This window comes from Haliotis cracherodii, unplaced genomic scaffold, assembly GCF_022045235.1.
Source record: "Haliotis cracherodii isolate W230 unplaced genomic scaffold, xgHalCrac1.p SCAF_3, whole genome shotgun sequence".
Lineage (NCBI taxonomy): Eukaryota > Metazoa > Mollusca > Gastropoda > Lepetellida > Haliotidae > Haliotis > Haliotis cracherodii.
In genome coordinates, this window is record NW_027266286.1 from 60,915,834 (window position 1) to 60,924,524 (window position 8,691).

The window sequence follows — 8,691 nt, forward strand, 5'->3', positions numbered from 1 at the left end:
AACGTTACTGGCCTGAAATAGAGTAGCTGAGATATAACAATGCGATCATTACAACAAACAGTCCAATAGACAATGACATTTTGCACAACCCTAAGTCAAATATATTGTATAAAAATATCTTGTTGAGACGGGATTTTATGAAATGGTCCTTGCGAGAATTTATATCCAGAACAATGAGGTATAATAGGCAGTTATAAGACTTTTATCAAACCGAGTATTCATACTGCTTACAACAAAACTAGCTTCATCAAATCCGGGTCAGTGACCGTTCAATGTTTAACATGCAATAAATTCACAAGGGAATCCGAGATCAATACAGCGACACCGCTTGTGAAGCCGCCCCTGAAATAAAAATAACAAGAAAAAACACAAAAACAAATAAAAACAAACAAAACCCAAATCAACTAATGTCTAGCATGAACAAGGAGCTTTACCTCCGTGGAACGCCAAGTAATATACTCTGTGTTGATGTATACGTGCAAATATATGTACCATATGTACCTGCATCACTTCGACTGAGGTCCCAAATCAAGTGGGCACACTGTGGAATAACTTAAATGTTTTTCAAAGCAGCATAAAACCAAGCGCAGTCAATCACTCATATCTATTGTACAAGCACGCTGCAAGCAGTTAGCTTAGTCTAGATGGACGGTGACATAAAATTAATACGGGGTCATAAGTTAATATGAATCTGACAATAAAATAACCTGTCTGTAATCTTTCTGGAATACAATGTAAAAGTCAACTCCAGAGAAATACCATTCTCGATTTTCCACCGTAGCAGATTCCATTTGGCATGGAAGGCAAAATAGCGGTGAACATTATATGTATGGATCCATTTCTACATCGTACATTTGCAAGTATGAAAGGGCAGTCGGGTAGCCTCGTGGGTAAAGCGTTCGCTGGTCACGCCGAAAACCCGGGTTCGATTCCCAACATGTGTACAATGTGTGAAGCCCATTTCTGGTGTCCCCCGCCGTGATATTGCTGGAATATTGCTAAAAGCGGCGTAAAGCCATACTCACTCACTCACTGCGAGTATGAAAAGACGTCGGGCCTCTCTCTTGATTTTTGCGGAGACCCATGTGTCTTGCTGATATAACAAAGTATGAAGACAATTTACGCAATGGACTGTGTTCGTGTCGTGGGTTGTGCCTCATTGTCAAAGGAAAACCTATCGGCCCATCACCAGACTATTCGTAGGTATGTCAGTGCTGACTGAGTTCTTCCGCATTTTCCGCAGACACATTTTTATGTTCTTGAGATTGTTTTATTGATCCTTATTCTAACGGTGACATATATCACAGGTGCATTTTGCTGCAGAAATATATGAAAAAGACGGATATAAATATGTAAAGAAAAGCAAAATGTAATAGTTTGCTTTGAGTCGATGTACCGTTAAACAGGTAACAATTAATAATGTAAACTACTGTCTGACACTACTTTATTGTGTTTTCCGCCAACAGACCCATAAAACAAATGCATATACTTATGGCTATAACTTATTGTTCCATATAACCATGGACCTTGAACACAGTATACAAAAAGGTTTGCAAGCATTGTTTTCTTATTATTTGATTTAAGGATTGACTGTGTATTTGTTTCGGTTCATTGAGGTATGAATCGAAAAATCAATGTGCAAACTGTATGAATCCGCGTAGCTGATTCTTATAAAAGTTTGCACATTGGTTTTTCGATTCATACCTCAATGAACCGAAAGAAAATACACAGTCAATGCTTATAACTAAATTAAAAACAAAACAAAACATGTTTTATCTACAATAGTTTAACCAAAAACAGTTGTTTATATCAAAACAGACAAAAATGATGAGATTGATAAACATTCCAGGTGTAGGAATACATATTGTGGCGTGACATGAATCAGGTGATCGTTTAATTCATGCACATAACTAGACACGCCTACACAGTCAGTAGCCAATCAACGGACAGCAGGATCAAAACAATGTTTATTGGACCTGTCAATTAAGACAAGAGACGAAAAGAACTGCAACAGTCAAACTGTAATGAACCGGAAGAAATATGTCCGGGAGAAGGCGGCTGTTTCAAATTACATGGTCAGTTACCGCCAGATTCAAACATTACTTCCCTGATTACAGTAAAACACAGTTGGAAAATTGCTAGTTACAAATGAAACCCGAAGACATGAAATGAAATTTGAACCGAGACGAGCAGAAAAAAAACAGGCCAGCGAGCCTGCACGTTTGCGGTTTCATTCATTCTCGGCCTTCGGTTTCAAAGGTATGTTTGGACAATGAATATGCATGAAAGTCGCCAAATGTCTTGTGCATGGCGATACACGTGAGCAGAAAGGGAATTCCCTCGACTGCAATATTGGGATTCCCCGACATTCCGAAGTAATAAAAGTAGTGCTCCTCGGTGGGCGTGGCTTAATTTTTTACATTCATTGGGAAATGAATGCAATATCACTTGACCAATTCAGCTAATCAGAACACAGGAATTTCAATGAACACAAGGAAAATTTGATTATAAACGAATGGATGTAATGTCATGACAATCATATTCGAGGAAATCATGACGACCGTACGTCGTTATATTGGAGATATCAGTGCATTCACGACATTATCCTTATTATGTACAGTAACACTTAAACCTTCCCTAAGTTCCTTAATGCCTAATGTTTAATACCCACTTCGAAATTTAAACAATGCCTTCTTATAGTAATTTACTTCTATGTCATACGTATAGTCTTCTCTTTCAAAATCTTTCAGTAGAATATGATGAATATGATGGGCTATTTGATGAGTTTGCAATGCAAGTCGTGTTTATAACAAGAAACAAAGATTTGTTACCGACGTCCTGAGCAATCCATACAAGAAAAGCAGATTTCTAATATGTGTAGCCCAATTTCATTATGTCATGTTGCAGGTTTGTTTGTGCATATAATAACATTGCAATGGATACGGCATGTGGCATGGGATGCAGGACGAGCCAATATCGAGTATAGTAACTTAAAGGGTAATATATAGAAAGCCTCTCCCACAATCACCACATTTGGAAACTGAAATCGAGCATCTAGTACAAATTTGCAGAACGTTCGGTGGACAATTTCGATATTTTCTCTTTGTGTAAATCACCATATCTCACTTCCATACATCAAAATTGGTACAATATCAGCAAGCTCAAGCTAACGGACAAAAACGGTATCCATGGGGTCATATATGGATGAATATAAAAATGTTAAAGGTCGGGTAGGTACTACTTTCTGTGGTTGTAAACGAATATTGAGCCTCCCTTGACTACCAGCAATGGAGTCAGAATTAATTATAACCATCGGGGATATGGACAAATTACTGGACTAAGCGTTATCGTCAGAATAATAGTCAAAGATACAATTAATCGGCGAAACAGGGACTCAATTATATACAAGTTTTGGCAACTGTGGGGATTTAAATTCTGCAACAATCTAACGAAAACAGTGTGATTCATATCTGTAAGTGTAGACCTCTGCAGTTTTGGGTATATTTCCCAAGCTAGAACAGTTGGATTTGGCCGATATATGTCACAAATATTATATGGTTAAACCGTTTCATTTTTTCGCCGTGTGGACATCTGACAATATCTCCTAACCTCATGACAGGCCAGGCCCACGTGACGTTTCATAGATTAGAGTTGCTTCCCTTTGATAAAAGGCAATTACCTCAGCGGACACACGGATTATCTGTATTTGCTTACGCCAGGTTTCAATTGGAACTACATGTATGTTGACTGCTTTTAACGCCTGAAAGACACATTCCAAAAAATAACTTGCAATGTTAAGGTACCGTTTCTGAGAGATAAAAATAGGTGTTCTGACGACAGCATTTGAAAATGACATTATATAAGACGTTATCATGTTTGTGGTTATTGGGATGGTAAATTTCCTGTATTAGGAATAAAAGCTAGTATGTATTTAGCTAGTCAAGGCACGCTATTCCTAACCGAAACCGAATCTCTGTCATACATGTGTTTGGTACTATGAAATAACAACTAATAAATCAAACAAACACTATCATTAGCTGGTACGTGCTGTTGTTCATCAATACAGGAGCGTCTCTGATTGGGTAAGGATGATATGACACAGTTGAATTTCAAATTGTTGAGTGTATGAAGATCATATCATATTCTTCTGGTATGACGTCTTCTGCCTGTTGGAAAACCATTTCGTTGCTGATTCCATCCACCAGTGCCATGTTGCTTTGAGTTGTGATTTATGATCACTTTTCGTCTTTAGCCATATCACCTAACGCAAGCAAGACATACCAGTATATCTTTCAGAGGTAATTGACAAGAAACGTTGGAGCAACTGCGATAATTTCTCATCAGAGACAGATTGAAAGGAATCCTTTGTTGGTTGGACTAGTAGTTTTGTACGCAGCAGACGCTTCGTAACATTAAGTTAATGTCAGAATGTTGGTTTTGTTAACATATCAAACAAACGCAGGTTGGCCTGAGAATGTGGTGTTTTTGTTAGAATCTATAGAATTATATACTAGTATCTGCACAATTTGCTCGTCATGTGATGAGATGCTGACAAATTGAAAGATGTTTTATGGTGGCAGTGGTGGCAACTTTTTGTGTATGAATATTCACAGCCGCAAATCTGGTCGAAATGAACACTATGTTTATGTTTTTCCCATTTGCATTCAAGTTCACATTTATTTTCTCTGTAGAAACGGTTGGTTCGAAACGGTTGGCAAAACCAGGAAAAAATTACATTAAATCATTAAAAGTTCCTGAATTTTAAATTGCACACAAGGGAACTGATGCTTCGAACTTAAGTACATCAACGACACACGTTTCCTCGCGTAAATGCTAGTGCTACCGTCTTAACAACTTGCTTCATCTAATTAAAATAGTATGTCAGTGTTTTCTGTTTCTCACATTTTGAAGGCACATTTCTCAAAGTTCCCTGCTCGCTTGACGTCTAGGGCTTGTGGTTCTTCAGCATCAACATTGTCGGGGTGTGATTTCATTTGCTGTTTCTTATAATAAAGCTTGAAATTCTTTATGATCCCGGCATCTAGTGGCTGAATGTGCGATGTGGTGTTTGGTGGCAAAAAGTGACATTTCACATTAGTTGTGTCGACAGTCGCATGAGATGGGGCGTTGTCCAACAGCAATACCACGTGGCATGGTCCAATCGCATTTGCCGATCCAAGATCGATCAGTAGCCAGGCTTTGAATATTTATGAAGTCATCCATGCTTTCTTGTTTACATACCAGTCGACCATGGTTACTTACTTACTTACTTTGGAGATTTAACGTGCGGTCGACCATGGTACTTACTTACTTACTTACTTTGGAGATTTAACGTGCGCTTTCCGACTGATGCGTATTTCGCACACGGGCCCGGACAGGCCATTTAATGTGTTTCCGAAAGGGGCGAAGGTGGCCTGTGCAACCCTAAGAGGGGGCTTTAGGGGTTGCTTATATATAATTTGGGAATTTTGAGATTTGGAATAGATGCCGATGGGGTTGGGGAGGAGAACTAAGGACTGACTGACTGATATAAAAGATTTAACGTGCGCTTTCCGACTACAGCGTATTTCGCACACGGGCCTGGCCGGACCATTTAGTGTATTCCGAGAAGGGTGAAAGTGGTGTGTGCAACCCAAGAGGGGGCTTTTAGGGGTTGCTTATATTGATTTTTTGAAATTTTTAAATTTGGAATAAATGCCGAGGTGGGTGGAGGAGGGAACTAAGGGAGCCGGGTGAGGTGCGTGTTTGTATGTTTATTGGATTTTGGATTGGTAGATTAATTAATTTTTAGATGCGCTTAATTAGGTCTGTTTTGATTAGGAATACGCCTAGGGCCTTGAAGTTTTCTAGTTTATTTTGAGGGTTTAGTATTTCATCTAGAGTAGGAACCTTATTTAGATTGAGGGCGGTTTGTAGTGTGGTTCTGTGTGTTTGATAGTGGGTGCAGTGAATGAGTGCGTGTTCTGTGGTTTCGGGTTGTTTGCAGTGGGGGCAGTTGCCTGTGGTGTGTCTTTTAAGTTGTTTTAGGTGGTTATTTAGGTTGGTGAGTCCTGTTTGGAGTTTTGTAATTAATCTGTCAATTTTTTTTAGAGGGGTGTAGGATTTTAGGTTTGGCTAGTGGTTTTCTGAGCACTTTTTTTATTTGGCTATTTGAGTTTTGATATTGATTATGCCATTTTTTGGTTATTTTTTGTTTGTTTACACTTTTAATTTCTGATTTTGAGATGGGTAGGTTTAGGCTTATTTCTGGTATTTTGAGAGATAATTTAGCTGCTTTATCGGCGCTTTCATTGCCGTAAATTCCTACGTGGGCGGGGATCCACAAGAAGGTTATTTGTTTGCCTGCTTTTGTTAGGTCGTTGGAGCTTTTAAGTATTTGGTTTATTAATTTAGGTCGTTTTTTGGTATTTTTGTTTTGGAGGGCTTGTAGTCCACTAAGGGAGTCAGTGAGAATTAGGATTTTTTTGTTGTTTTTAGATTGTTGGTTATGCAGGGCTGAGGCCATGCCCATAAGTTCGGCCGTGAATATTGATTGGTTGTTAGGGAGTCGGTAAGATTGTGTGGATATAACTGGTTGTGTGGTATGGACTCCGAAGCCTGTGTGGTTGGAGATCGGGTCTGAAGATCCGTCAGTGTATATGTGACACCAATTTGGCCAATTTTCGTGTATGTATGCAAGTGTGGTGGTTTTAGCTATGTTTGGGTCGGTTTGTTTATTTATTTGGTTAGCTAGCGTTGTGTCTATTTGGGGTATTTTGAGTTTAGGGGTGAAGATATTTGATTTTTTGCAGTTTTGTTTAAGATTTTGAGTTTGGTGTTCATTGAGGTAGTTAGTTATTCTTTGGGATATTGGGGTGAGTAAGGGGTGTTTGCGAGCTAGAGCTTGGTTTCTTGGGCTAATGTTTTGGTTAATTAGGTTTTGGATGAGAGGGTTTGTTTGGGACGCGGCCCAGAAATTAAGGCTTAGATGTTCCCTGCGTAGATTTAGTGGCATTTCTCCTGTAAGGGCCTGAAGTGAGGTGTAAGAGGTGCCATGTTGGGTGCGTGTAATTAGTTTGAGAGCCTGATATTGTATTGAGTCAAGTTTTTTAGAAAGAGAGTTGTTTAGGGTATTGTATATGGCACAGCCGTAGTCTAGTTTTGATCTAATTAGTGTTGTATATAGTGAGAGGAGAGTATCTTTGGAGGCTCCCCAGTTAGAGCCGGTGAGACATCTTAATGTGTTAAGGTCTTTGCTGCATCTAGTTTTTAGGTTTTGGACGTGAGCCTCCCAGGTGAGGTGTTGATCGAAAATAAGTCCTAAGAATTTTGTTTGTTTTTGGAATTTGATTGTTTGGTTGTTTAGCTGGAGGATTGGGTAGGCAGGTTTCATGTTTTTATGTTTGAATACTATTCCTGTTGTTTTATCTGAGTTAAGGGAGAAGCCCCATTTGTCTGCCCATTGTTGTATTTTATTTAGAGATTTTTGGATTAAGTTTTCTGCCATTTTAATGCTTTTAGTGCGGATCCATAGGGCTCCGTCATCCGCGAATTTTGAAGTGTTTAGTTTAGGGGATAAGCCCTCGAATAGATCATTTATCATTATATTGAAGAGGGTTGGGCTGAGGATGCTGCCCTGGGGAGTGCCATTTTCTAGGGGACACTGGTCCGATAGTGTATGGTCTATACCCACGGTAATTTTGCGATTGTTTAGGAAATCTTGGATGAAGTTTATTATTTGACCTTTTAGTCCTATTTTTTTTAGTTTTTGTATTAGCCCTTGGTGCCATACCATATCGAAAGCTTTAGAGAAGTCGAGGAATATGCCTATGGTGTATTGCTTGTTTAACTGTCCTGTTTTTATATCCTGTTCTAGTCGGGCAAGGTTATCGAGAGTTGATCGGCCAGGAGTGAAGCCGCTTTGGTCAGGGTTTATGATGTTGTTTTGGTCTAGGTAGTGCTGTAGCCTATTTTTAGTCATAAGTTCCATTATTTTGCAGAGATTTGAGGTTAAGGAGATGGGCCTATAGGAGTTTGCCTGATCTGCTGGTTTATTTGGTTTAGGTATTGGGATTACTAGAGCTTCCTTCCATGAGGATGGGACCTGTCCGTTTAGGTAGACTAGGTTGTATAGTTTAAGTAAAGTTTGGAGTAGTTTGGTAGGTAAGTGTTTGATTATTTGGTAAGAGGTGAGGTCTAGGCCAGGGGCTGTTCCTTTTTTTCTATTGTTTAGTACGTGATTTAGTTCTTCTATGGTGTAAGGTTGATTTATTTCTAGGTTGTCTTGTCTGTTTTCTTTGGAGAATTTGGTTTCTTTATTTAGTTTATCTTGGAATTTCTTACTGAAGTTACTGTTGCTGCTAACTTTAGAGAAGTGTTTGGCTAGGTTGTTGGCCTTTTGGGTGGGGTTAGTTGAGTTGTTTATATTGGGGCTTTTTTTGTGCCGTTTGATGCCTCGGATGGCGTGAATTTTGCGCCACACCTTCCTAGCGTCGGTGTGGTGATTTAGCTCCTCACAGAATTTTTTCCAGTTTTTGGTTTTAGCAGTTTTAACTAGGTTTTGCACTTGGTGGTTAAGTTCATGAGCTGTTTTGAGATGAGAGGGGTCTCGTTTAGCTCTGTTGAAAGCTGATTTGCGTTTTAGTCTAGTTAGCTCTATTTCCTCATTCCACCAAGGGACAGTGGGTTTTCCTGGGTTGGATGATTTGAAGG